This window comes from Miscanthus floridulus, chromosome 15 (assembly GCF_019320115.1).
Source record: "Miscanthus floridulus cultivar M001 chromosome 15, ASM1932011v1, whole genome shotgun sequence".
NCBI lineage: Eukaryota > Viridiplantae > Streptophyta > Magnoliopsida > Poales > Poaceae > Miscanthus > Miscanthus floridulus.
The window spans coordinates 83,628,675-83,655,823 of NC_089594.1; the positions used below are offsets into that span (position 1 = coordinate 83,628,675).

The 27,149-nt window shown below is 44.0% G+C and overlaps 1 pseudogene; it reads right to left on the reverse strand.

The window, feature by feature from the left end:
* On the reverse strand, positions 1 to 27,142 carry LOC136507811 (mannan endo-1,4-beta-mannosidase 1-like; annotated as a pseudogene).
* Positions 27,143 to 27,149: the final 7 nt, after the last annotated feature.

The window sequence follows — 27,149 nt, forward strand, 5'->3', positions numbered from 1 at the left end:
CTATGGTTTACAGCACTCTCCCTCTGTATTTCTCACCTTGATATGGTTCTTGTAGAAGCCCTTGACAACAGGGTTAGTGAAGAATCCAGCGTCAAATGGAATTGCCTGCCCCTGCCCCTTCGCCCAATCCACGTACTGCTTCCTTCCTCAATACTCATGGTAATAATTCACAAGGCTCAGAATCATCTTAATCCCATACTTCCTAGCCTCAGATAGCTCAAAATCGAACCACGGAATGAACAGCAGAGAGAGAAAAAATGGCAATGCATGTGCATGAGCTCACAAACAACACAAATAAAGATCCAGAAGCCCACAATATCTCAAGAAACTTAGTTGTCTTTACCTGGAAAGTCCTCTCGTTGTAGCAGCCGGGAGATCACAGCTGTGCACTGCTGCGGTTGCCGTCGTTGAACGCCCACGTCCTGGCCAGGGAGATGACAGCGCCGGCAGCCTGGCTCAGCCCCGAGGTGACCTTGCCCCTCTGCGCGTGGTTGGCGCCCAAGTTCATGAGCCAGTAGGCATTGAACCCGTTGATGAAGAACGGCTTACCGTTCCGCACGAAGCGGGTGCCCTGGACCCTCATGAACACATCCCCACGGGCCTCCACTGCTTGCTGCTGCCTCCAGCATGGACGAACAGGAGCATAAGCAGAGCAAGCGCTCCACCGCCGTGAAGCCTCGTTTCCTATGGCGGAGCCAGAAATTACATAGGGGGGTCCGACCAAAAAGGTCTAACTTATAAACACAATTGGTTAGGTTTCTCGTGATGACCATCTAGCTTAGTTCATTGACTTGACATGAATGCTCATATTTTCATATATATATATATATATATATATATATATATATATATATATATATATATATATATATATATATATATATATATTAGTGTAGGATCAAAGACGTTATTTTTTTAGTGGTAGACGACAACTTAACAGCAATGCATCTGGGGTAATTTCATAAACCTCAAGATCTATGTCTTGGTCTTTCTAATGTGCTTCATAGTATTATCTAGTTGTCTGAGAATATTAATAGGTGTATATGACAAAATTTTTGTTATATTCTACCTCTTAATATAAATAAAAATTATAAATTTATACTAGTAAAAAAAGTTTTTTGTCACATGTTAGGGGGCTGGGGGCGGGGGTGCTTCCCTCTGCCATTGCTCGTTTCTCTCATGTTTCCTATGTGTTTCCGCTTTGTTCTCAATTGGATGGCAATGGTGGTGAGGTGAAGCGAGGATGAAGAATGAAACTATGGGAGGAGCTGAGGATGCCTGCAGGTCTCTAGCTAGCTGAGGTTTAAATAGGCCAAGGGTTTGCTGGTTTCAGTGATTCTTCTTGAGGTAATCTGCATCATCACTGGGAAAACAGTCCCTGAACCAGATAGGCCAACTTGTCAATGTCACCACTATTTTAGCGAGCTTAGCGGGAGAAGACAACATCAATTTGTTGATATAGACACTAGTCAATTAATGTTGTCTTTATTAGAGAACGCCCTTCAATTGTATGATTGCGTCTTACAAACAGGATATTACTAATCTTGCTAGGTTAGAGACATTATGGATATTACTAACATTATATTGCTAGGCTATTATTAGACACTATGTATATTACTAATAAACCATCAGTAGGTATGAGATGTAACCTTGCTAGGTTAGAAACATTATGGATATTACTAACATTATATTGCTAGGCTATTATTAGACACTATGTATCTTACTAATAACCATTAGTAGGTATGAGATGATGAAAGGCGACAAAAGAGGGCATACACTTTTGATACTGACTCTATGGTGCTTATGGATGGAATCAACGAAATGCGATAATCTTCAGGGAGCATCAGAAACCTGCGCAAGCTGTGTGTGCCGAAATAAAAGACACGTCATACTGCTGGTCGTTAGCAGGGGACTATTTCCTCATGGTTGCTCATTTAGGTGGCGAGTAATCAGCATTGTATTTCAACCCTACGCAGCCTAGGCTTCTGTAGCTAGGGAGCTCTTCTCGTGCATGTAACTTGTTGTTTGCTATTCCCTCCTTAATAATCAAAGCTGGCTAATACCAGATCTTTCAAAAAAAAACGTATGAGATGATCTACTAATGTTACTAACCTTTTTAATGGGTGGTCGTATGGACAGAGTTAGATCGAGAACAATGCTCGCTCTTTTGTTGACAAGAGGTGTTGCCAATTGCTAGACTGTTGCTTGTAAGAAATGAAGTCGATCGTTTTTGATAAAAGGCAATCTATTTTTTCATCTCTGCTGTGTGCTTGTGTCTTCACCATACCTAAATGCCTGTTGATTGTACTACGTCTCTTGCCTTACCTTTAATTATCCTGACGAATGGACGACGACAAGAGTACGTGACAAATCGAGATTTCATTTGGAGCGTCAGTTACGTGTTGCTTTCTCTGAACGACATCGACCGACTATATATGCGGAGGAGCTCTGAGCTGCAGGCGTCTGACTGTCTGTCTCTTGCGGCCAGCAAATCCTCGAACATTTGTCACAAATAATTCACGATGATCGATCTAGGGCGCTAGCTAGCTAGTAGGCGTACGTACCGACATGATCGATCCTGATACCTTTGCGCCTGCAGTGGGGGCATGCACTTTCTGGGAGATTGATAATAATCCCCGTTCCGATCGATTGGCAATATAATCACGCTGTGCCATCGGTCGACGTGATCGGATTCCAGAAGAAAGAATAGAAGAATGTGTCGCCGTTCGTTTTTGGAATCTTATTTACTTCCTCGTAGCAGCAACAGCCAACAGCAAGAAGCGAGATCCCAGCCGGCGGCGAAGTGCCTTGCCTGCCAGTTTCAGGCAAACCACTGAGGATGCCCCGCTGACTTCATCCGCAATGATTTTGCATATATGCCACAAACATAAATAGACATATGCTGTCTGTGCGCAACAGCCAATGTCGGCTGGCGGACTACTGGAGCGTGCATGACTTGTGTGGAAAGCATCCAAGTTAAAGGCATGCATGATAGAGTTTTTGAGGACGTACGTCCCCTTTTTTAGATTAAGGAAATTGTTTCCGGCCTACCCCATTCACGAGTGAATGAGTACAGCCCTGCAATACAAACTCAAGGATACTTAAGATCCAAATCCGTCGACTCTGAACTGAAAACAACAGAACACCTAACACAGACGGAAAAACACATAGTTCACACAAAGCCACAAGAAACTAGTTCTCAATTCGTCTCCTATATATGTCCCCATTCCACCACCCCCCCCCCCCCCCCCCCCAAAAAAAAAAAAAATCAAGCACCAAGACTTCAACTTGTCTACAGCCTTCCTGCTTCAAAACCATTCCCTCTTCCTCTTTAGACAACTGAGGCCAGTGCCTGATCCCATATATATCCCTCTGAAAATGACCTGCAGGAAAGAGTTAGTATTCGACTTATTAAAAACTACATCATTTCTGCACAATGATAGAGCCCAGCACAATGCTGCTATACCCACTATTACTTGGTTCCTAATCAACGCATCGAAACTCAATAGCCAATCGCCAAACAAATGGGTCATATCTCTATAGGTGGCTGAAACCTGAAGGTGATGTGTGACACATTACAAAGAATTCGGGCTATATGGCAGTCAAAGAAAAGATGTTGGATCAACTCTTCCAATCCACACAAAAAAAAACATTTTGTATCTCCTTTCCATCCTCTCTTTAAATACCAAAGAAAGATTTTAATCTTTATGGGTAGTTTTGTCTTCCAGAAGACCGTCCTCCCCAGGATATTCGCTCTCTTTTCATAATATCTCTATGCTAAGATTGTGTAGTAAACATTCCATCCTTCCTCAACTGCCAAATAAACTTATCCTTATTCTTCTCTCGTTTAGATTGACCGGTAAAACAAGAGCAACAAGATTAATAAGCCTACTGTAGCTTTTCCCCAACTATTGCTCACTACGTAAAAAATGATTTTTAGCAACGGTTCAAATTTTTTGTAGGGACGGCTGGTGATGGAGCCGCCCCTACAGTGGCATGCTCGGGTGCCCAGACACCAGCCGCCCCTACAAATGGAACAGCAGGGGCGGCTGGTGATACGAGTCGCCCCTACAAATGGGGTCTGATTTGTAGGGGCGGCTCAATCACCAGCCGCCCCTGGAAATGGTGTTTGTAGGGGTGGCTGGTGATTGAGCCGCCCCTACAAATGGCCCCGTATTTATAGCTCCGATTTGTAGGGGCGGTTCAATCACCAGCCGCCCCTACAAATGCCCCCATATAAAACACATGCAGCACCTTCTTCCTCCTCGGGTCACTCACTCCAACCTGTGAAAGAAAGGTGGGGAGGCCTTGAGCACCTCCCAAAAATTGTTCTACTAAGGAGGGAAGGTTTTGGTCTCAAATCTTTTGGTGGAGAGGTTGTAGAAGGTAAGAAAATGCTATTCCACACTTTTTTTGAAGTTTTAATGGTTGGTTAGTGAGTAATTAGAGATTTGTTTTTCTCTCTCTTCTATGGTGCTTCAGCTACTTATGAAGCAAATTAGACCCAAGTTTTAAATGTACTAGGGTAAATTAAGGAGGGGAACAAGATCATACCCTTATTTGGTCCATGTTTCATGATTTTAGTGAACAATTAGTTAGTTTTTTGGATGTTTCGTGTGCATGATGATCTAGATCTAGGGTTTGGTTTTTTTATTAATTTCATTTTTGTAAATTTATGTTTGATGAAATTGGACTAGGGTTTGTATGAAAGATATTGGGTAAAGTATAATTATTGCTAATTGTTGTCTTTGAAATTGTTTATTGTAATCAATAAATATGTATTTTAATTATTTATGGATAAATGGGCCATTAATTAATTTTCCTCTACCATGGTGTGTTTGTATGCTTCATGTAATTATATTAGATTTATATTCATATATATCTGAAGTATATACAATTATTCTCAAATAATTATTACTTTGATTAATTTTTATATATATCTGAATAAGTAGTACTTTAATGTTTGTTTTGTTGTTGTTGTAAAAGATGGAGTACAGGAACTCTTGGATGTATGGTTCATTAAGGCTCAAGGCAGGTTTCCATGAAGAGGTGGATAAATTTATTGAAGCCGCAACGAAGCATGCAACGACATTGAAAGAGAATAAGGATACAATTATTTGCCCCTGTAAAGATTGCAAGAACCGTATGGCATGGACAGATGTGACTATCATCATATCACATTTGATTATGCGAGGATTTGTTGAGGACTACACAGTGTGGATTCATCATGGTGAAACGGTTATTGTTAACGACGATGATGAGGAGGAATACGACGACGAAACCATAAAATCCCTGTCCTAATATTCAGCAGAGCTTGATGCACGAATGGATTTCGAGTTTGGTAATGAACAAGGTGGTGATGCTGGTGGTTGGGATGGTAACGACAAAGGTGGTGCCAATAATGATGGTGGAGCACGTGTCGGGGATGAAGATGATTTAGAGGACATGATTCGAACCGTTGGACCAGAGATTTTACTAAATAGCCCGAAATGTCTAGAAATTTTGGAAAGAGTGACAAAAGCATTGAAGGAGACTGTGTTTGGTGTTGAAAAGGGCTGTCCGACACATTGGACATTGCTACATTTCGTGCTTGAGCTACTCATCCTGAAGGCTAAGTATGGCTGGTCAGACTGTAGTTTCAATGATCTATTGCATCTCCTGTCATGGGTGCTGCCACAACCAAACTCAGTTCCCGCCAACACATACCAAGCAAAGAAAAAATACATGCATGCCCCAACCACTGTATACTTTTTCATGGCGAAACGTTCAAGTCACTGGAGAAATGTCCCTGGTGTGGGGCCAGCTGGTACAAGAACAATGACCTTTATGGTGGGGACGAACCCTCCACGGGGAAAAAGAGAAATAAGAAGGGTACAAAAAAAGTGGTACAAGAATCTCAGTCCCTAGAGGACACTCCATTAGGCAACGATGCAAAGCAGAGAAGAATTCTTGCCCTAGTAATGTGGTACCTGCTAGTGACCAACCACTTGAGATGTATCTTCCTAAACCCTAAAGAAGCCGCACTCATGACATGGTGGGATGATGAACGCAAGGTGGATGATGATAAGATTGCACACCCGGCTGATTGTAGTCAGTGGCAAAGGTTTGATGAGAAGCACAAAGAATTCAACGATGACCCAAGGAATGTACGGTTTGGCTTGAGCACCGATGGAATGAATCCCTTCAATGAGAGAATGAGCAACCACAGCACATGGCCAGTGATCTTGACCATGTACAATATCCCAACATGGTTGTGTCAGAAGAGAAAGTACCTTCTCACTATTCTTATTTCTGGCCCTAAACAACCAGGCATTGATATAGACGTGTTCCTCGAGCCCTTGATGCAAGAAATGGAGACGCTATGGAGGCATGGGGAGCAGATGTACGATGTGTTCCGAAAGGAGGACTTCATATGTAGAGCAATAATATTTGTTACTACCAATGATTACCCCGCGCTGTTTGCTTTGTCTAGACAGATCAAAGGGAAGACATGATGCTTGGTTTGCTTGGATGGTACTACATGGGTGTACCTGGATGCATCCAAGAAGATAGTTTACCTAAGGAACCGACGCTTCTTAAAGACAAGTCACAAGTACTGCAGCAAATTGTTCTTTAGATTTTATGACAACACCTTGGAGATTGAACCCCCTCCGGAGAGACGTCATAACGGAGAACATGTGTACAGAATGGTGAAAAACATACGCGTCGTCTATGGAAAGAAGAATCCGGATGGGACGAATAAAGATAGAAGCACACCTCCTGTCGAAGGCGTACCTTTCAAGAAACAATCGATCTTCTTTCAGTATCTGCCTTATTGGCCAGACTTGGAGGTCCCCCATGCCATTGATGCTATGCATGTGCAGAAGAATGTCTTTGAGAGTCTCATTGCTACCTTGATGGACACAGGCAAGTCAAAGGATGGTCTGAAAGCACGGAAAGACATGGTACAGCTAAACGTGATGCCACAGCTTCACCCAGTACCTGAGGCTAATGGAAAATACACTCTGCCCGCGACGTGCTTCAACCTAACACCAGACGAGAAGAGAGCTATATGCACTTTCCTGAGGGGGATCAAAGTCCCGACTGGGTTTTCAGCAAATGTGAAGAAGGTAGTGTCGATGAAGGACATGTCAATAACACACTACAAGGCTCACAATTGCCATGTGATGCTGACAGTGTTTCTACCTATTGCAATCAGGGCTATAAAGCTAGAGTTCTTGAAAATGGCCATCACCCGCATGTGCTACTTCTTTTTGAAGATGTCACAGAAGATGATTGGCAAGGAAGAGCTGAGAAACCTACATGAATTTGTGGTGGAGACACAAAATCAACTGGAGATGTGTTTACCTCCTGCTTTTTTTGATATAATGACACATCTCATGATTCACATGGTTCATCAAATACAGGTGCTTGGCCCTTGCTACTTGCATGAAATGTGGTCCTACGAGTGGTTCATGTCGGTTCTAAGTCGATACGTGCATAATCGAGCATACCCAGAGGGCTCCATGATAGAGGGTTATAGTACTGAAGAAGTCATCGAGTGCTATCAAGAGTACCTAAAAGTACAGAAAGGGATTGGTAAACCTGATTCTCGTCACAAGGGTAGGCAGGCTGGGAAGGGCACCAGTGGTAGAAAAGTGTTCATTGACCATGATTACAAAGAGGTGAGTCAGGCGCATTACAGTGTCTTGCAGAGTACACAACTGATGCAACCGTATATTGATGAACACTTGGCTATCATTATGGCGGAGAGAAATGGCCGTTCGGATGATTGGGTCATGAAACAACACAAGCAACAACTAACTACATGGTTGAAGGACCAAAACATACCGCCTGGAGAAATCATAGACTCTATTACCATCAGTAGGTTGGCGGAGGGGCCATCGAGACAATTGACATCTTGGAATGCTTATGACATCAATGGGTATACGTACTATATCCACGCAAAGGATAGTAAATATGTGAACCAAAATAGCGGCGTTCGAATAGAGGCTCTCAATGGATTAGGGCGAAAGATCTAATACTTTGGCATCATTGAAGAGATGGGAACTTGACTATGGAAGGGATATAACGGTGGCCCTGTTTCGATGCCGTTGGATCAAACAACACCAACTGAACGAGATTGGATTGAGAGTCCTGGACCTCGAGAATCTAGGCTACCAAGATGACCATTGGGTGCTCGCTTCATGTGTCGCACAAGTTTTCTATATGTTTGACCCATAAAGTAACCTCCCTCCGAAGAAGAAGACAAAGCACGTGGTTGCCTCTGGGAAACAACACATTATTGGAGTTGATGGCGTGGACGATGTTGAAGCTTACAATAACTACGATGAGATGCCGCTATTCACAGACTTTCCTAAGAAGATCAGTGTTGTGGAAAAGAACCTCCCCAAAAACATAATACCGTGGGAACAAAAAGGTGTCAAGGGGAAAGTCGTTACAGCAGGCTAGCTAGTTGTTGAATGTGGAGTGTTTGTGTAAGTGTGTGTTTGTAAGACTTCATTTATGCATGCGTGTGAGACTATATATTTATGTACGTGTGTAAGACTACATATTTTTGTATGTGTGTGAGACTACATTTTATGCATGTGAGACTACCCTTTGCAACATCCAAATGACTCTATTTGAACATCCACTCTATTACAAAGTGATAGTAAACATTGTTCACAAATCAACATGTTTCTCGTATAGTTCATGAAACTATGAGTCATATGTGAATTTATGAACAATGTTTACTAATACTTTGTCATATGAAGAAGTGGCCAAAATAAAAGTTGTAGACAATGAGGAGTTCAACAACTTTTATGTTCACGACTTTTATTGTTGAAATCATTTAAGGTTTTAAAATCTTCTTTGAAGTTGCCATTTAGTAAAATTCAAAATTACAACGGTTCCAATTTGGTCAAATGAAAATATGATCAAAATAAAAGTTGTACATATTGATGAGTTCTACAACATTGGTATTCATGAGTTTTTCATCTGAAATCATTTACTCTTTCAAAATATTGTTTCAAGTTGAAATTGTTTGAATTTCAAAATTTGAATCGTTCAAACAAAGTCACATGACAAGATGACCAAAATAAAAGTTGTACATGTCGATGAGTTATACAACTTTTATGTTTACATCATTTTTATTTTATTTCATTTAATGTCATAAAATTGTAGTCGAAGTTTTAAAATTCAAATTTTTAATTTTTGTTTTTTTTTTGTTTTTGTTTTCTATATTGTTTTGACTACAATTGTTTATATACATATTTCTTCATATATATATATATAATAATACAAAATATTATATTTGTGCATATACACAATTATTTTTATATTACTTTTATTTTGGTCACAATTGTTTTATATATACACATTTGTTTTTATAATACAGAATTAACAATTTAAAAAAATAAAAATATATTTCTAGGGGCGGCTGGATCAGGAACCGCCCATACAATTAACAATTTAAAAAAATAAAAATATATTTCTAGGGGCGGCTGGATCAGGAACCGCCCCTACAAATGCATTTGTAGGGGCGGCTGGATCAGAAACCGCCCCTACAAATCATCCTGTCTATAAAAACGAGGGCGCATGGGTGTTGTCTTCATTTGGGCGCTCTCTTCTCCTCCGACGCCGTCAGGCTGCCCCGCACCCGCGCCCCTTCCCCGCCAACGCCGGCCCGTGCCCCTTCCCCGCACCCGCGTGCCCCATCTCCGCGCCCCCTCCCCGCACCCGCGCCCCCTCGCCCCCTCCCGCACCCCCTCCCACACACCCGCCCTAGGGTTTCCAGAGGAGTGGCACCCGGTCCCGCACCCGGCCCCAGGCGCCCGCCTCCACGCACCGACGATGCCGACTCCCGGCGCCCCATGCCCGGCCCCCGGCGTCCCGCCCCCGCACGTCGACGACGAAGGCTCCCGGCGCCCCGCTCCCTTTCACCTCGCCTGCCCCAGGATTGGATTCGGTCGGCTGAACACGGCCTTGCCGACCGCCGCCGCCCTACTCCTAGCTTCCCAGGTATGCCCGCCCCCCTCTCTTCCCTTCCTTCTGGGCCAAAACTGAGCACCCAAACCCTAATTTTGTTTACATGGTGCTGGTGATGAACATGAAATTTGAAGCAGCAAGTACACATGTTATTTCTTTAATGAACATGGTTGGATTGATACATGACGTTGCAGAGAAGAATTTAGTTTTCATTGTTGAGTTATCAGTTTGACTTCAGCGTAATGAGATGTGCTAGATTGCTTGTCAAAATATTGCTGCATTGTTCTAGCATGCTTTCAACTGTCTTGATTGGGCTCCATGGCACTTACACTGCATCATAGACATCTAGATCTTTAATGAAATACATTTTAAATATCATTTTGCGTTTTTGTAGTAATGTAATACTAGGAATCAAAGTTCTAACTTAGACCAGTCCTAGTTGGGCCATGATGAACTATATTGCCGTTACCTTCGCATGTCGGCACTCTAGTCACTGAAATTATTTGCCAGGTCTTTACTGAAATTATAGGCTGATGCTGACATCTGGCATGATAGCAATAATATGCGAGCAAATGTATGTTAAGAACCTAAGATGCCATTTTTTGAGGGACGACTTAAGATATCATTAGAAAGAGTTGGCTACAACCATTGTTCAATAAAATAGAAAAACTATATAGAAGTGTTTTTTTGGGGCATGTATAGAAGTCGTTTTCTATTACGAAGGAACGAAGCTATTTTGAACAAAAAAAAGAAGGAAAGTAGGAAACGTGCATTGATGAATAATTAAGCTTTTAGAAAGACTTGTACATCTTTAATGAAATACTATTGGATTATATACTAGACTTGGAGGATATACTATCGTTCCTTGGAGTCCATCATAACAAGCTTTGTTTGCCAATCCGTCATTTGCTCTACTTGTTGCTTCTCCACATCATTTTTAAATTTCTCCAGCATCCTAGAAACAACACAAGTACTTATCATGTTTGACATAGAAGCTGGAGGATATTTTGTTCTATGTTTTGTGTTTGGTTTTGATTGGGCTCCATGGCACTTACACTGCATACTTTCAACTGTCTTGTTGCTTACTACTTTTAGCACATGCCACTCTGTAACTGTCTTGATGCTTACTACTTTTAGCACATGTCAGTGGTTGTCACTATCTTGATGCTTACTAGAAGTGGTTGCCACTGTCTTGATGCTTACTAGCAGTGGTCGTCAATATCAAATCCTTAGTACCACTGCTACTAATACTTAACTACTACTTAAGCTGTCCTTCCTACTAGTCTGTACTCTTACTCTTACTACTACTTCACTACTCTTACTCGTACTACTCTCTATACTACTACTACTACTGCTCTACGCCTACTACTATACTACTACTACTCTACTCCTACTCCTATACTACTACTCCACTACTACTACTCTACTCCTACTCCTATACTACTACTACTCCACTACTACTACGACTGCTCTACTCTACTACTTTTACTACTACTCCTCAACTCTACTATCTCTACTACCCTCTATTTTTCTATACTATTACTACTACATAACTACTACCACTGCTCTATACTACTACTACTACTCTGTACTACTTAACTGTTGCTGCTACTCTATACTACTACTTAACTAATACTTAAGTTGTCCTTGCTACTACTCTTACACTACTGCTCTATACTACTACTACTTTGTACTAATTAACTGTTGCTTTTTTTGCCAAATCTCCCAGGACTCGCCCAGGACTTGTTGTCCTGTCTTTTGCCATCAGCTGCTGCACTATGTTTGCTAAGCAGCTATTGGTTTTTTTTGCCAAATCTCCCCTCTCATCTCCTCTCCTCTTCTTTGTTTTGCCGATGATGAAATTGTCCAAGTCCATACATTATATGGAATATGAGCTGATGATCAAGAACTTGTGAGGAACTTGGCATCATTAGCAGCCGCCCCTACATTACCTTCTCCTCTCTTCTCTGTTATGATGCTTTGATGCTCCAAGTTCAAGATCAGATGATGATTGACATGTTTCTGAGGCCTCTACTACTGCTACTACTAGTTTTTTTGATATATTGTTGTTTTATAGGACTACTTTGGTTTATAGCCCTTTTTATTTCTTATACCTTCTCGCATACCTAAAGCACACTTTCTTGCATCTTTTAGAACAAAGCGCGAAATAATGTCGCGGACAACAGACAGTGCAGCTCAATGCCCCGAGCATGATGAGCAGCCAACCCTTGAGGAGCAAGCACTAGAGGACCAGCTTACTCAGGAACAGTTCGATAACGAGGTAGAAAAGGATCTAGAAGTGATGCTTACTCAGGAGGAGTGTGACGAGGAGGAAGGCCCCGAGGGAGAGGCTGCTGAAGGCGAAGAAGAAGAGGATGATGATGATGATGACTCAGAAGAGGGATATGAAAGTCCCGAGGATCCTTTCCCACCTGAAGCAAGAAGGAGGCCAACGGAGGAAGATTTGAACAAGGATTTTGACCCAAACGAGGAGGTAGGGAAGAAGCCTTAGCTTGTAAATTTTGCTAAAGCTTTGGCTGTGTTACCTCTGCTAACACTTTGACCTATCCTATATACAGGTCCCTCCTGAAACTCAGAAAAGACGACGTCGATGTCCGCGACATCTCGCTGGACAAGACGGAGTAGAGCAAAGGCAACAGCCACAGAGACGGATCACGATGCCTCTGCTCCACAAACTCATGACACAACCACGACTACCAAGCCTAAGAGGAAATGAGGGGATAGAAAAGGAAATCTATATCCAGATAAGGCTTGCTATGTGATAACGGAGGTCGGGCCAGCAGGGGAGATCCTTGAGCCAAAGGAATTAAGAGGATGATTCTGTAATGCGATCGAGGCCCTAGTAAGAGATAAATTGAACCCAGCAATCCCTAACTGGAAAGAGGTACCAGAGAACATAAAGAATGCACTATGGGATAGGCAGCTGAAGGTCAATTTTAGATTTTCGGAGGGTAAGCACGAATTGGTAAAAAAATGCTATCAGGATGATGGGAGAGTCATTCCAACGTTGGAGGTCGGAGCTAAACACGAAGTATATCCAAAAGGGGTTAACTCCCTTCAACGAGTTCAGCAAAATAACTCTTAGTCAATGGGAGGAGCTCGTGGCTCAAAAGACTTCACCGGAGGCATTGGAGCTCAGTGCCCGTAACACCGAGCTGGCGAAGAGGAACAAACACCACCATCATCTAGGCCTCGGTGGCTACTATGCCAAGGAAGAGCAGTTTAGGAAGATGGATGAAGAGGCCGCAGCTGCTGGGAATATCGATGTGATGAACTTGAAGGTACGCTCAAGGAACTGGATATATGTGAGGAGTACAGAATCATCCGGCAGTAATCTTAAGTTTGATAAGCCAGAGACCCAAGAGGCGGTATCAAGGATACTGAAATATGCTAAAGACAAAGAGAAGGGCTCATTCAATCCTTCTAGAGAGAGGGACGAGCTTAGCCTTGGCTTGGGAAACAAGGAGCACACAGGCCGCACCAGGGGGCTAGGGAAAAGGATGACCTGGAAGTAAGGATTCGAAGAGGACAGGCACATGTACAAGAAACATGGCCGAGACCAAGAGACTAGTCTTGAGCTCCAAGTGAAGGCTCTAGTTGCGAAGGCGCTGGAGGAGCAAGGACTGTCTATGGAGCCATGGATATTAGTGACGCCACCGGGAGAACTGGCATTAGTTGGCAGCCCTCCGAAAGTTCCTAGCAGCCAAGGTTCCACTACAGCCACAACCCTAGTTGATCGCATACGGCAACCAACTAGTTGCACCTTGGTGTTTCTCAGCGGCCGGCAGAACACTGTGATGGAGGTGACAACGGGTGTGGCACATCCTCCCGGTGGCTTACACCACAATAATAAGATACCGCCGGACTACACTAGGGTCGAGATGCATACAGTGAAGCCCGAGTTCATGCAGTGGAGGATAGACTACGCAACTCCTGAGGGGCTGGTGTTACTCGAAGACGTTATGAGGCAGTTCATCCTCTGGCACAAATGGGATATTATATTGACTGCTTCTTCGCCGCCTCCCCCTCTCCCAAATTTGGAGCGAGTTGTTGAGGTCGGGGAGATATTTTCACCGTCTCGTGACCCCCACATTCCTGAGATGCTACATTCTTCCCCGCCTCCTATCGAGCATGTGCCTGATGAGATGCCACAACCTTCTCCAGCTCGTACCGAGCAAGTGCATCATGAGATGCAACAGTTTTCTCAACAAGCACAACCGATACATGAACAACGAGTGCCTACTGAAGAAGGTGATGCACAAGAATATGAGGACGTGCCTGAATGGGAACTTCAAAAGAAGATTCCAATCCACATAAGGCCAGTTTATGTTCTGATCAAAGACATCTCGTCGGTGTCCAAGTGGTATTCCCATGACCAGTTCAAGCCTGAGAACCAAGTTAAAAAAAGTCTCATCACGGGGTTCTGAGGAGGCCGTCACTAGCAAACTCCACCAAATTGCAAAGCAGTATCCAAATTTTGATGCCATCAAATGGTCAAAGGATTGCCCGAAAACATATGAAAGAGGCAAGCCCTTCCTACCAAACCGGGACATCCAGCGCCTACCACTTGGAATGAGAAGGTTCCATGATTGGTACTTGTGTGTTCTCCCAATGAGCATAGATATCATACAAGCATGCTTTCCCGCCAGCACATTTGGAAGCCCAGCCGGGAAAATTGTCTTTGACTTCAATGACATGCTAACATGCTTTCACCTGGGAGAAATGGAGATGAATCTAATTCGCACATGGTGCCTGTAAGTCCTTGTCCTCCCGATATGATATGAATGTAATCTTTGAATTTTGTTGTAACTAACCCACACCGTGATTTGTAGAATGCAAGTGCACATTGTCAAACAAATTTTAATTACCCTAAATAGTGGACACTGGATGCCAAAGAGCTAGTAGCTGCAAAGACTCTTCGGGAGAAAGAGCGCATCCGTAGTGCGAAGCTAAGGGAAGAGTCCCTTAAGGTTGCGGCATACATTGCCTTGGCTTTCAAAAATCTCCAACACCACTCTACTATATGGCTACCATACAACTTCGAGTAAGCTCAACTCTATACTTAAAGCTTTGTTTGATATATTTTATTTGATGCAAAAGGGCTTATCTAGTTCTATGATTAAATCCATACAACAACCACTGGATTTGTATAGCCGTCAATGTCGGGAGGAGCATGGCATGGGTCTTTGATTCATTAGATAAGGACACGGTGACATACAAAGACTTCATATCTATTCTCAAGACGTATACATATCGACAATCCTCATTAGCTTATATGTTTGTATACATACTTGTAACGTTCACTTTTGGATACTAACAAGTTGTATTTGCTAAAATAATTCGAACAGGGCATTTAGGTTCTATGTCACTAATCATCATGGAAGGCATGATCCAGCAAGGAAGGAAAAGTTGGCTATAAAAACACTATGTGCGGTAAGTGTAACTTACTTCTTCAGTACTCCGTTACATGGCTGTCAAAAGCATTACTTAACATTTTCATATGCAAAACACACAGTGCCCCAAGCAGAAGCCTGGGAGTGTACATTGTGGATACTATATATGTTCTATAATGGGTAACACCGGTGCCTACAGGAGACACCCCTTAAGGGTAAGTTTGAACCTCTTCACCCGTAGTATAAAAACTTCGTAAATGGTATGAAATACTAAACCGAAACTTGTTTTCTTGTAGTTGAGAGAAGAGAAAGGAATGAAAAGAGACCCATACAAGGATGACCAACTCTTAGAGCTCGTCGGCGACCTTTGCAACTTCATATTGGACCATATTGTACACGTCAGAGGCGCCTACCATGACCGAGAGTCTGAGTTAGGTACAAATCCTCAGTACCAACACATTCATGAGACTGAAAGGCTAGCTCTAGGACGTTGATAACAATGTGTATGGAATTTGTATATTTAATGATGGATTGTATATATTCTTCTAAATTGGACTTGTAATTGTAGTTTATAGAATACTCTTGTGCTTGTAGTCGCGGTCGCGGGGTGTTCGGCAACGCGAACGCTGGTCGCGGGGCGTTTGGCAACGCGAACGCGGTTCGGAACGTTGGTCGCGGGGCGTTCGGCAACGCGAACGCGGTTCGGAATGTTGGTCGCGGGACGTTCGGCAACGCGAACACGGTTCGGAACGTTGGTCGTGGGACGTTCGGCAACGCGATTTTGAATTGTAAATTTAAAATTTTTTTTTTGCGGGAAAACGTACTGTAGGGGCAGTTCTAGATTGAACCGCCCCTACAAATACCTATTTGTAGGGGCGGCTGGTACTACAGCCGCCCCTACAAATCGATTTGTAGGGGCGGCTGGTAATACAAGCCGCCCCTACAAATTGATTTGTAGGGGCGGCATGGGAACCGCCCCTACAAATGCATGATTTGTAGAGATCCTTGTGTAGGGACGGCTCGGCAAACCGCCCCTACAAAGCGTTACCAGCCGCCCCTAGAAATGCTTTTTGTAGTAGTGGCTCTCCTAAAAGAAACGTTAACAGGGGCGTACTTAGTACATTAGCCACTGTGTCATTCTTCCGCCTCACAATATTGTACAACATTGGAAATCTGTCCATTAAAGGTTCCTGGCCCAACCAAATGTCTTCCCAAAATCAAGTTTGAGTTCCACTATTGACCTTAAATCTTCCATTTTGAAAGAAGAGGTCCTTCACGTCCATGAGACCCGCCCAAAAAATGTGAATCACTCGGCTTCCTAACAACGTACTTGTCATAGGCATTTATTTTGTAGATATTTCTTTCGTAAGACCTCTTACCAAAGACCATCTTCGTTGTGCAGTTTAAATAACCACTTGGCTAAAAGGCAGGAATTCTGAACCTCCAAATTCAAAATGCCTGGGTTCCTGCTCCGGGTCCTGGTGAGATCGTCCTCTTCATTTCCTTTGTCCGCGGCGGACTTTGCCTTCCTGTTTCCGCCTTCCTTCATCAGTTTCTTGGTTATTTCAGGGTTAGTCTGAACCATCTAACCCCTAATGCCGTTCTCCATCTTTCCGTTTTCGTTCATCTCTGTGAAGCTTTCCTTGGAATCTCTCCTTCTCTATCTCTTTTTCGCTACTTCTTTCGTCTGAAACCTCAACCCCGCCGCGAAGAAACCAGCGTTCTTAGCAGTTGCGGGATTCAGTTTCGCCAGGGTCTTAAGAGCAAGTTCTTCGACTATGACCTGGTTGATTCTGTAAAAGATTGGCGTGCCGACTGGTTTTATGCTGCCAATTTGATCCCTTCCCTTGTCGTCCACTATGGATCACCCATACATCTTGGTTTACACAAGATGTTCCATCGAGCCGGTCTATACTTTTTCTTATGTTCATCACAGTGCCAGAAGAATCTGGAACTATAGTAATCTAACTTTTTAATTACTCCTTTAGGAATAGCGAAGCACTATGTAAAAAACGACATTACAGACGCGCCTTTAGAGACATATAGACGCGTCTTGGCGCTCTGTTATATAGCGTCTGTAAGATATCATTACAGACGCGCCCCAACACGCGACTCTAATATGCCAACACACGTCTGTGATCTGGCTTAAGACAGACTGGTGGTAGTAAAGACACATCTGTAATGACCTTACCACAGACGCGCATAGACAACACATGTCTACGACGACACCTTATCACAGACGCGCGTAACCAACACGCGTCTGTGCCTTACCCTTGCCACAGACGCATATTGTTAACACGCATCTGTGATAATGAATTAAAAAACAAAAAGAAAATTCTGCTGCCAGGATCTTATATACATCGCAAATGATACTGTACATCTTGTTTATTACATGATATTATACAACTCATCATACAGTACTGATGAATTATTAGTTCATAGACAGTAGTAGTATTGGCGAAATACAGAGTTGTAGAGACCAAAAAGTTAAGTGAAGGCGATTCACTTGTATTAGCATGCCAAGGACAAATGCCAGCTGTGGTTTCACGGTTTTGCATAGCAGAAGGGAAGGCAGGACAAGGGGCGAGCATACGCATACCTGATAGGTGCAATACTGACCTTTCAGAACCATGCTTTATCAGAATAACCTAATCAAAACAAATAGTCAATCTTATCAGTTAAGCACTAGGTTCTCATAACAAAAAAGATTTATATGGCTCTCTAAATTGCAAGATACATAGTAGAACACGCTTGCCACAAATGCTCTAGAATATATATACACATATGAGCCTAAGACAGATATCACAAAGTATTGTTCAATTGGGTAAAGGGACTAGATTTCAGCACTAGTATATATATGCTTGTGGTTTTCACATCTAATTTAAAAAGTTCAACGACAGAGGCAATTGAACAGAGGCTATAAGCATCTTTCGGAGTTTTAAAAAAGTCAGCATCAGCTCTCATAGGCCATCCTAGCCGGAAACAATCAACTGACCTGACAAGCCCTTTCAATCACTACCGGATTCAGCTTCTTTGTCGAGTGCCTGAGACACTCGGCAAAGGCCGATATACACTCGGCAAAGCCTTTGCCGAGTGTTACACTCGGCAAAGGGCACTCGGTAAACAGTTTATCGGCAAAGACCTCTTTGCCGAGTGCACTTTATCGGGCACTCGGCAAAGACTTTGTCGAGTGCTAATCTGACACTCGGCAAAGAAAAGTCGCCATGACGACGAGCGCCACCGTGACGGCGGCTTCGCCGAGTGTCAAGGTCAAGCACTGGGCAAAGGACGCCTCTTTGCCGAGCGCCGTTGACTCAGACTCTCGGCAAAGGTGGCCACTGTGCCGAGTGCCACCGACAAGACACTCGGCAAACAGGCGACCTTTGCCAAGTGCATGGCCTGTGGCACTCGACAAATCTGTGATGTTTGTCGAGTGCAATGGCCTTTGCACTCATCAAAGCATGTTCCCAGGCATGTTCTCAGGTCATCACTTTGCCGAGTGTCATGGCCATTGCACTCGGCAAAGTGACTGAAAACAACCTTTTTTATTTGTTTTTTACATTCCATCCAAACAAACATAAGATATATATAACAAACATCACCAACATTACATATATATCATCAATAGCACATATATATCACCAACACCACATATATATCACAAACGTCACATGTCTCACAATATATCACAAATAAGTTCACAAGTAATCCAAGTGCTCCATCATCTACAACCACAATTACAAATAGAAGTACCATTAACTACCACAAGTATCATCACCTAGCTTCCTCATCCCACCGCCCACCATCTATGTTCAATCACCTGGAATTAAAAAGAGTAAACCAATATGCACAGATAAACAAGAAGTACTTAGAAAGAGATGCAAAATAAACAAAACATAATTACAAAATAACATAGTATTACATGTATTAGAAATAATCTTCATGATCGGGACTAGCTGGATCATAAGTCTCATCATCACTATCAATCATGTCGAAATAATCAACACTATCCGAATGAACAATGTTGCCATTGTCATTGTCCAAATGTAATCACTCAAGCATTTGTAAGTCCTTCACATTTTGCACCTCATCTCCAGCATCCTCTTCAATAACCGTTTCATTGTCTACTTCCATTCCGATCGCTTCGGTTAAGTCTATCTCAAACCTCCCTTCTAGTCCCTCTTCTTGAAAGAACTCTTCGTCATATGTGTTTGGGTCTAAGTTGTAATCTTCATCGTTTGGGATAGGCACTTTACCGTGTGGCGATACCCTGTGCACAATATCCCAACCCTTAAGACGAATTTTGGTTTGACACGCATATGGGAGATAATAAACTTGTGTGGCCTGTTGGGCCACAATATAGACATCATCTCCTAGTAAGACGGAATCCTGTTGAATTTTGACTAGCCGAAGATTAGAATATGTTCGTCTCGTTACTTCAGGATCAAACCAATAACATTTGAATATGACGGGATTAAAAGGTTTGGAACCATGAAACTTGAGTTCGTATATTTCTTCAATTCTTCCATAATACTCGACCTCATCAACGCCAGGCGTAAAAACTCTGGAACTTGTGGTTCTTCGATTGGGCCGACTCTGCTCATAGCTTGTTGTGCGAAAGCGATATCCATTCATGTCATAACCGGAAAATAACCTGACCCTATAGGCAAAGCCATCGGCAACCTATCTCAACTCGGCACGCATAGATGCATCCCTCTGGCCCTACAAGCTCAAGCAGGATACAACGTTATATTATTCGCATGTACAAGTAACTTGGAATGTCAAACTAAATACGAGCTAAATTGGACAGTACCTTCCGTTTGAACCAAGAAATGAAATCGGGCATTCCATTTCCCGCACCCTGTCTAAGAAGGGTATCTACCTATTGCGGGGTAGGATCCCTTGATTGACGCTAGAATTCATGAAGAAATTCCCTGTACCAACGAGAAACAAGGGGGTTGGATGCAGAATAGTGACGGCGTATTTAACAAGTTAGTTGACAACTTACTGCATGTATGGCGCCACTTCGTCAAGGTTGGTCAACACGTATAGCATGATATGGCGCCACTCTTCATGATTCAAGGTCTTGGGGTCGATGCACTTGTGCTTCCGAGTTGCCCTCGACAAAGACTGAGGTTCGATTCATTTTCGCCAGCATTGTAACGAGGGGGTGGATTATGCATGCTAGGGAGGTTGTCACCATAGTATGTTGTTGTGAAGTTAGCCACCTCCTTGCATACTGGGCATGGGAACTTCCCGTGAACACACCAGGCGCAGAATATCCCATACGCCAGGAAGTCATGCAGGGAGTAGTGCTACCAAACATGCATTTTGAAGTTTTTCTTTGTAGCTCGGTCGTATGTCCATACCCCTTCCTCCCAAGCATGGACCAATTCATCAATCATAGGCTCCATGAACACACCCATATTATTCCTCTGGTGTCCAGGAATTATCAACAAAAAGAATACGTTTGTCGTTGAAAGCATATGCCGGGGGGAGATTGAGGGGGATAACAAACACAGGCCAACATGTGTATGGGGCAGCCATCATTCCATAAGGATTGAACCCATCTGTTGCTAGCGCAACACGTACATTATGAGCCTCTTTAGCATTCTCATGATGAATGCCATCAAAGTGGGTCCATGCTTCACCATCGGATGCATGTAACATCCTGTCGGGATTGTATCGTTTGCCATTTTTGTGCCATGCCATCTATTTTGCAGATTCCTCGGTCATGTATAGCCGTTGGATCCTCGATATGAACGGAAGGTGCCGTAGGATTGTCATGGGAATGTCAAGCTGCCTCTTCTGGCCATCACCAGAATCTACCTCCAGCAACCTAGAGGATTAACACTTTGGATAGTACTTTGCTTCCACGTATTCTTTCCTAAATAGGACGCACCCCTTTGGGCAAGCATGTATCTGCTCATATGGCATCTTAAGTGCACAAAGGAGTTTCTGTGACTCGTGCATGCTCTTTGGCAGAAGGTGACCCTCCGGAAGTAGACAACCAATAACTGTCAACATACCATCGAAGGCGTCTCGACTCAGGCTATACTGAGACTTTAACGCCATTATGCGTCCAATGGCATCTAGTTGAGAAACCTTTGTCTGGCTGTGAAGGGGTTTCTGTGCCGCGGCAAACATGTCGTAGAACGCCTTTGCGGTTGCCTCTGGCTCCTCCTCCATACGTCCTTTAGTGAACTCTGCCTCGTGATAGTCATCTAACTTGTTTGCTACCCTGGCATCAGCATCATAATCCTTGACGCGTGGTCTCACCACCTCCTCTCTCATACGATTGGCTTCACCATGGTAGACCCACCGGGTATAGTCTACTATAAATCCATTCTTCCAAAGATGTTCCCCTATGAACTTCTTCGTTTGTCTTTTCCTGTTTACACATTTGCTGCAGGGACAGCAAATTTTACTCGCTCCTTTAGTAGCCACACCAAATGCCCGTTCCAAGAAAGCATCGGTCTTGTCGATCCATTCATTGGTGATCTGACCCTAACTTGCGCGGCCCGTGTACATCTACTCATGGTCCTCCATCCTCTAACATATAAAGCGGCGAGTAATATAAACATCAATAGCATCTACACGTTGTTCCTACTATCTAATAGGTGAGGATAGGTCCTAATCCCACGCGAGGATGCGTAGGTGGGGTTAGTTTCCATGCTCTACTCCTATCTGAGACAGAATTTCGGCAGCACCTCCCCGTTGTTCTCCAAATACACGTCCTGCCAGGGAGAGTGTGTATCCAGAGAACAACTGGGAGATGATGCCGAAACTCTGTCTCGGATCGGAGCAGACCATGGAAACTAACCCCACCTACGCATCTGCAAGCTGTCCAAAAAACGTGGATAATTCGAAACAGATACAGTTTTAGATATGAAAATATCTGCATATTTCCAACCATATCTCTTTCGAATGGGAGACGCCTAACTGGGTTACGTGATCTACGACCATGATACGGAAAGAGGGGTTATACCTAGGGTGGCGGTGGAGTCAGGCTAGTGGGACCGTGGTGGGTCGGTGCAGTGGCGAGGCGACATGGTGCAGGCAGACCCGCAGCGGCGAGGAAGGCGATCAGGGTCGCCGAGGTACTCTGGCTCCGCTCCGATGGGCTCTTCTCTGCAAAAAAAGAAACATAAAACCGTCAATTCAAAATTTCGGCAGCACCTCCCCTGCACGGTGAGGTTTCCAAGACCTACAAGAAACCAACGGCATGATGGCCGACATGCATATATATATGAACATCACGATGGCCGACATGCACAAGATTATGTAAGGAACACCTAGCAACGTAATCAGGATAAGCAACGAGATGCCCGGATGTGGGTCGTCGCTGCTGTGGGGCCACGCCGTGCCCCGGCGGTGTTGCTGCGGCGCCGCTATAGGAGCGCGCGAGGGCGAAGGCACCGTTGCTTCGGCGGCCTCCTTCTTCCTCCTCCTCCTTCTTCCTCCTCTCCTCCTCTCCTCCTCCTCCTCTCTTTCTCCTCCTCCGGCGGCGCGGCACGGGCGGCGCCACGGGCGCGGGCGGGGGCGGCGGCGACGCTGGCGTGGGCGGGCGTGGGTGTGGGTGGCACTGGCGTGGGCGGCGGCAACGGCGCTGGCGCGTTCTGCCTACGTGCGTGTGTGTGTGTGTGCGGTGTGTGTGGGCCCGCTGGGCCGGCGGGGTTAAATACCCCCTTTGACGAGTGCCCCCGATCTGGCACTCGGCAAACTATTTTTTTTATTTTTTTTAATTCTCTGCCGAGTGCCACCTGGCCTGGCACTCGGCAAAGAGGTTTTTTTTTTAAAAAAAAATTCTTTGCCGAGTGCCCCCGATCTGGCACTCGGCAAACTATATTTTTTAATTTTTTTTAAATTCTTTGTCGAGTGCCACCCGGCCTGGCACTCGGCAAAGAGGGTTTTTTTTAAAAAAATTAAAATTCTTTGTGAGTGCCATACGTCCTGGCACTCGGCAAAGAGGCTCCTTTGCCGAGCGTCAAACTCAGGAACTCGGCAAACCATATTTTTTCACTTTTGATCTCCAATCTTTTTCCACGGTCCTCATATAATACCTGGTACTCCATGTTCCAATGTGGCACATTTCTCAGACTTTTTCTATATTTCTTTAATTTATTTCATTTAATTGAATTTTCCTGGATAATTCAAATTATAACTGCTAGTCATTCGAATAATGAAAAAAATGAATGAAAAAATGATATTCATGTTATTTAGTATAATGTGAGGCCGTATCCACGAACAGACCACCAATTTCGAACATCTTGTTCACGAAACATGACCACGAACTTGCGGTCGAGAATCATGAAACTTGTCAAGATGTCATGATACCATATGTGGAGGCTGTGATAAAAATTTGAGGAGGTTTCGCGCAGGTTGTCACGTGCCCTAATGGAGGCGGTTACGTTACGGCAACCGCCTCGGTTAACAGGCGTTAACCGAGGCGGGTTTCTTACGTTGCCCGCCTCGCTTAACGTATTAACCGAGGCGTTTGCTGGCCTAGCTGTCCTGCCTGGAATAACCGAGGCGGGCAACCAAGCCGCCCGCCTCGGAGCCCCAAACCCAAACGCTATGCAAAAGATTATGTGTAGTAGTGTTCTCCATCAAAACTATAGTATCATCCGCGTACCAGAGAATGGAAAGACCATCCTCCACTAGATTAGGCACTAGGCCCTTTGAAATGGTCATTGGTCTTAGCTCGAGAGGCTAAGATGGCCAACATATCAGCAACTAAATTAAACAAGATGGGGGTAAGGGATCTCCTGCCTGAGACCATTCGTGGTCTGAAAGTAATGGCCAATTTCCTCATTCACTTCAACGCCTACGCTGCCTTGACTAACCACCGACACAATCCACTTACACCAACACGGTGAGAACCCTTTCATTCCTAAGGTGTGGTGCAAAAAAAGCCCAATGAACTTTGTCGTAAGCCTTCTCCAAATCTAGATTAAGAATGACTCCATCTTTTTTCATCCTATGCATTCCTCGCATTGCTCTCGTGAAGGGAGCCGCTCATGGAGCCACGGGCCCAATTAGTTGAGAGTGGTGGCGGCTCTTTGCCTCCCCTTCGGATCTGGCTGGTGCGGATCCCCTTCCTCCCTCGGCCACCCACAAGATCTTCTAGTCTCAGCTAGTCACGGCTCTGCCCCCGGCCATAGGCAGCTGATGATGAGACAGAGCGACTCGATGAAATCTGCAACAGCATCAGCCTCCACTATGGCATGGTGGCATTTGTGTTAGTTTTTTTTATTGATGATTGATTGGTCTTTACCCTCATGGGTTTTTTTTGGAGTTCTATGTATTGTTTCTCCGATTGCCGCTAGGAGCCTAGGGCTGTGCATCCTAGTATATGCTTTGGGAGCTGATGTGTTCAGCTTAGGATTCAGATATTTTTCTTTCCGTCGTCAAAGATATTTGATCGATGGCACGTAGGGTCCATATATCAAAGGTAAACATAGGTTAGCGACACCACGAATCTATTCCAGAGACGGCTAGAGGCCTCTATAGGATTAGTATAAGGAGAGGCAGCAAAAAAAAACAGCAAAAAAATTTGCTTTTAAATATTACTTGCAAAATTGCCCGTGCGTTGCACCGGGATACTAGTTGCATGGTGCTCGTGCAGTTGTGCCAATAAAAATGAGGTAACTATTTTTGTTGAACTTAATTGGACTACCATATATCAAATAGATTCCAAGGCAATAAATGCTAGTGCATGCAGTAAAGTATTGATTATGTGTGCAAATTAATAAAAGATTGATTTAATTTGGAAAAGATAATTATTTGCATGTATCTGTTGTGAGTTTAGAAAGGTAGAAGGCCAGGCACACACATGCACGCGTGCCATGATGCGAACAGGCTCTAACAGCTAGGCCATGACATTAGTGGTGCGCCGTCAACAAACACATATATCCATGTGTTACAACAAAACGTATCAAGCGTTTACTTAGATAACTTATGACTCGAAAATTTGAAGAGCGTAGTTGACTCTCTGGAGTGCGCAAAAGATACAGAAAAACAGTTCAAGGGGTAGTGTCGCGGGGTCGATCGAAACCGCGGCAAGCATTGTTGTTCGAGTTGGTGTCAGAGTACGTGTCTCCGGTGGTGGCCGGTGGGGAACGAGATCCTCTAACTTTGGGCTCTTTCTACTACAGAGGACGTAGGACCTCCAATGCGGTCTGTTCCGCATCCTACGGCACGAAGAAAAGCAAACAGAGGAGAAGGAGAAAACAATTACAGCGTTGGATGGACAGGGAAGGCATCCAGTCTGGTCGAAAATGGCATCCAGTCGCTCGCATCTGGGTGCCATTTCCCGCGTCATCTGCCGTTTCAATTTCAAATGCTTGTAAATCAGAATTTTTCCTATGTGTCACCAATAAGTGAAAGGTTTTTGGTAGGTGCAGTTTGTGATTTTGTTCCAAAATGACATCAGATACTTTATAATTTCCCTCCTTTCGATCCAATTTAAGAGTCATGAGGACTTGACAATCCGTTCTAGTTTCAGCTCGAGGGCATTTAGTTAAATGATCCCTTTTGTCCTGCAGCCTATGACCCTCATTTGCACAAACAAATCTACTTGATGTAAGCATGCCATCAGAAGGTCTTTTGTTTCTATACCTTTTTCTATCTTCAAAACCTTTTTCTCCACCGTAGCTAAGCCAAAATGCACAAGCCTCATTCCATGTTCGAAACACCATGCCAACATGAGGTGCCAAGCCAGGTAGTATATCTCTGCAACAAAAAAGAATAACATGAGAAGGGTTTGTGGAAGTACAGAGAAAAAATTATGAAATAGATTAGCACTACCAGGGTAAAATACTTATGATGTCACATAAGAAATGATAAAGTGGGGTTGTACGTGCTGCTTACGTATTGGAATCATGATGCAATCTGTTAGTTTGTTCTTCCATCGAGCTTCTTACATAACAACAGGAGAAGCAAAAACTAAGTCTGCAACCTAGTGATGAAATTTCAATCAATCTCAGTGAAGCCACTGTAAAGAGGAACGACGAGAGAGAAGGGAGTAAGATTACTCACACCTGCACACAATTGAAGTGCAGAGGAGATGCAAGAGGAGAAGCTCAGTCGTCTGGCGATCGTAAGCGTCGTCTTTGGCGCCTTTTCTCATCAGACTCCCGTGTTTTTTACCAGGTTCGCGCCTTTTCCGTCCATCCGGCGCTGTTATTGGGCTCCTTCTTTCCCTCCTCTATTTGCTTTTTCTCCATGCCGCAGGATGTGGAATGGATGGCATCGGAGGTCTTACGTCCTCTGCAGTAGAAAGAGCCCAAGTTAGAGGATCTCGATCCGTTGGGGGAGCCCGATCTGTTTTAAGTGAGAGACGAGAGAAGAGACGGCGGATGGTGGGTGATGCTCGATCCAGAACCTAAGTTTGTTCTTATATACTCGATGCTTGTAAATGGGCCGGCTGTTGGAGTCCAAATAAACCCATCACTGATCCATGGTGTTTTCGAAATACGTCATATACAAATTGTCATGTATAAGGAGATTTCTTGTAGTGGATGATCACTCACCATCTCCCAACAGAGATCACTCCCCTCCTCATCCCTTGCCATCACCCCTGAGAAGCTAGAGGTCTCCTTCCATTCCTCCTCGTCCGACTCCATCTTCATCAGCCCCGAGAAAAGAGAAGCCTCCTCCTCCTCCTCCTCCATCTTTATCAGCCCTGGGAAAATAGAATTCTCGTCGTCATCCTCCTCCTCCTCCTCCACCTCAGCCCAAAACAAGATCAAAGGCATCCTCGCA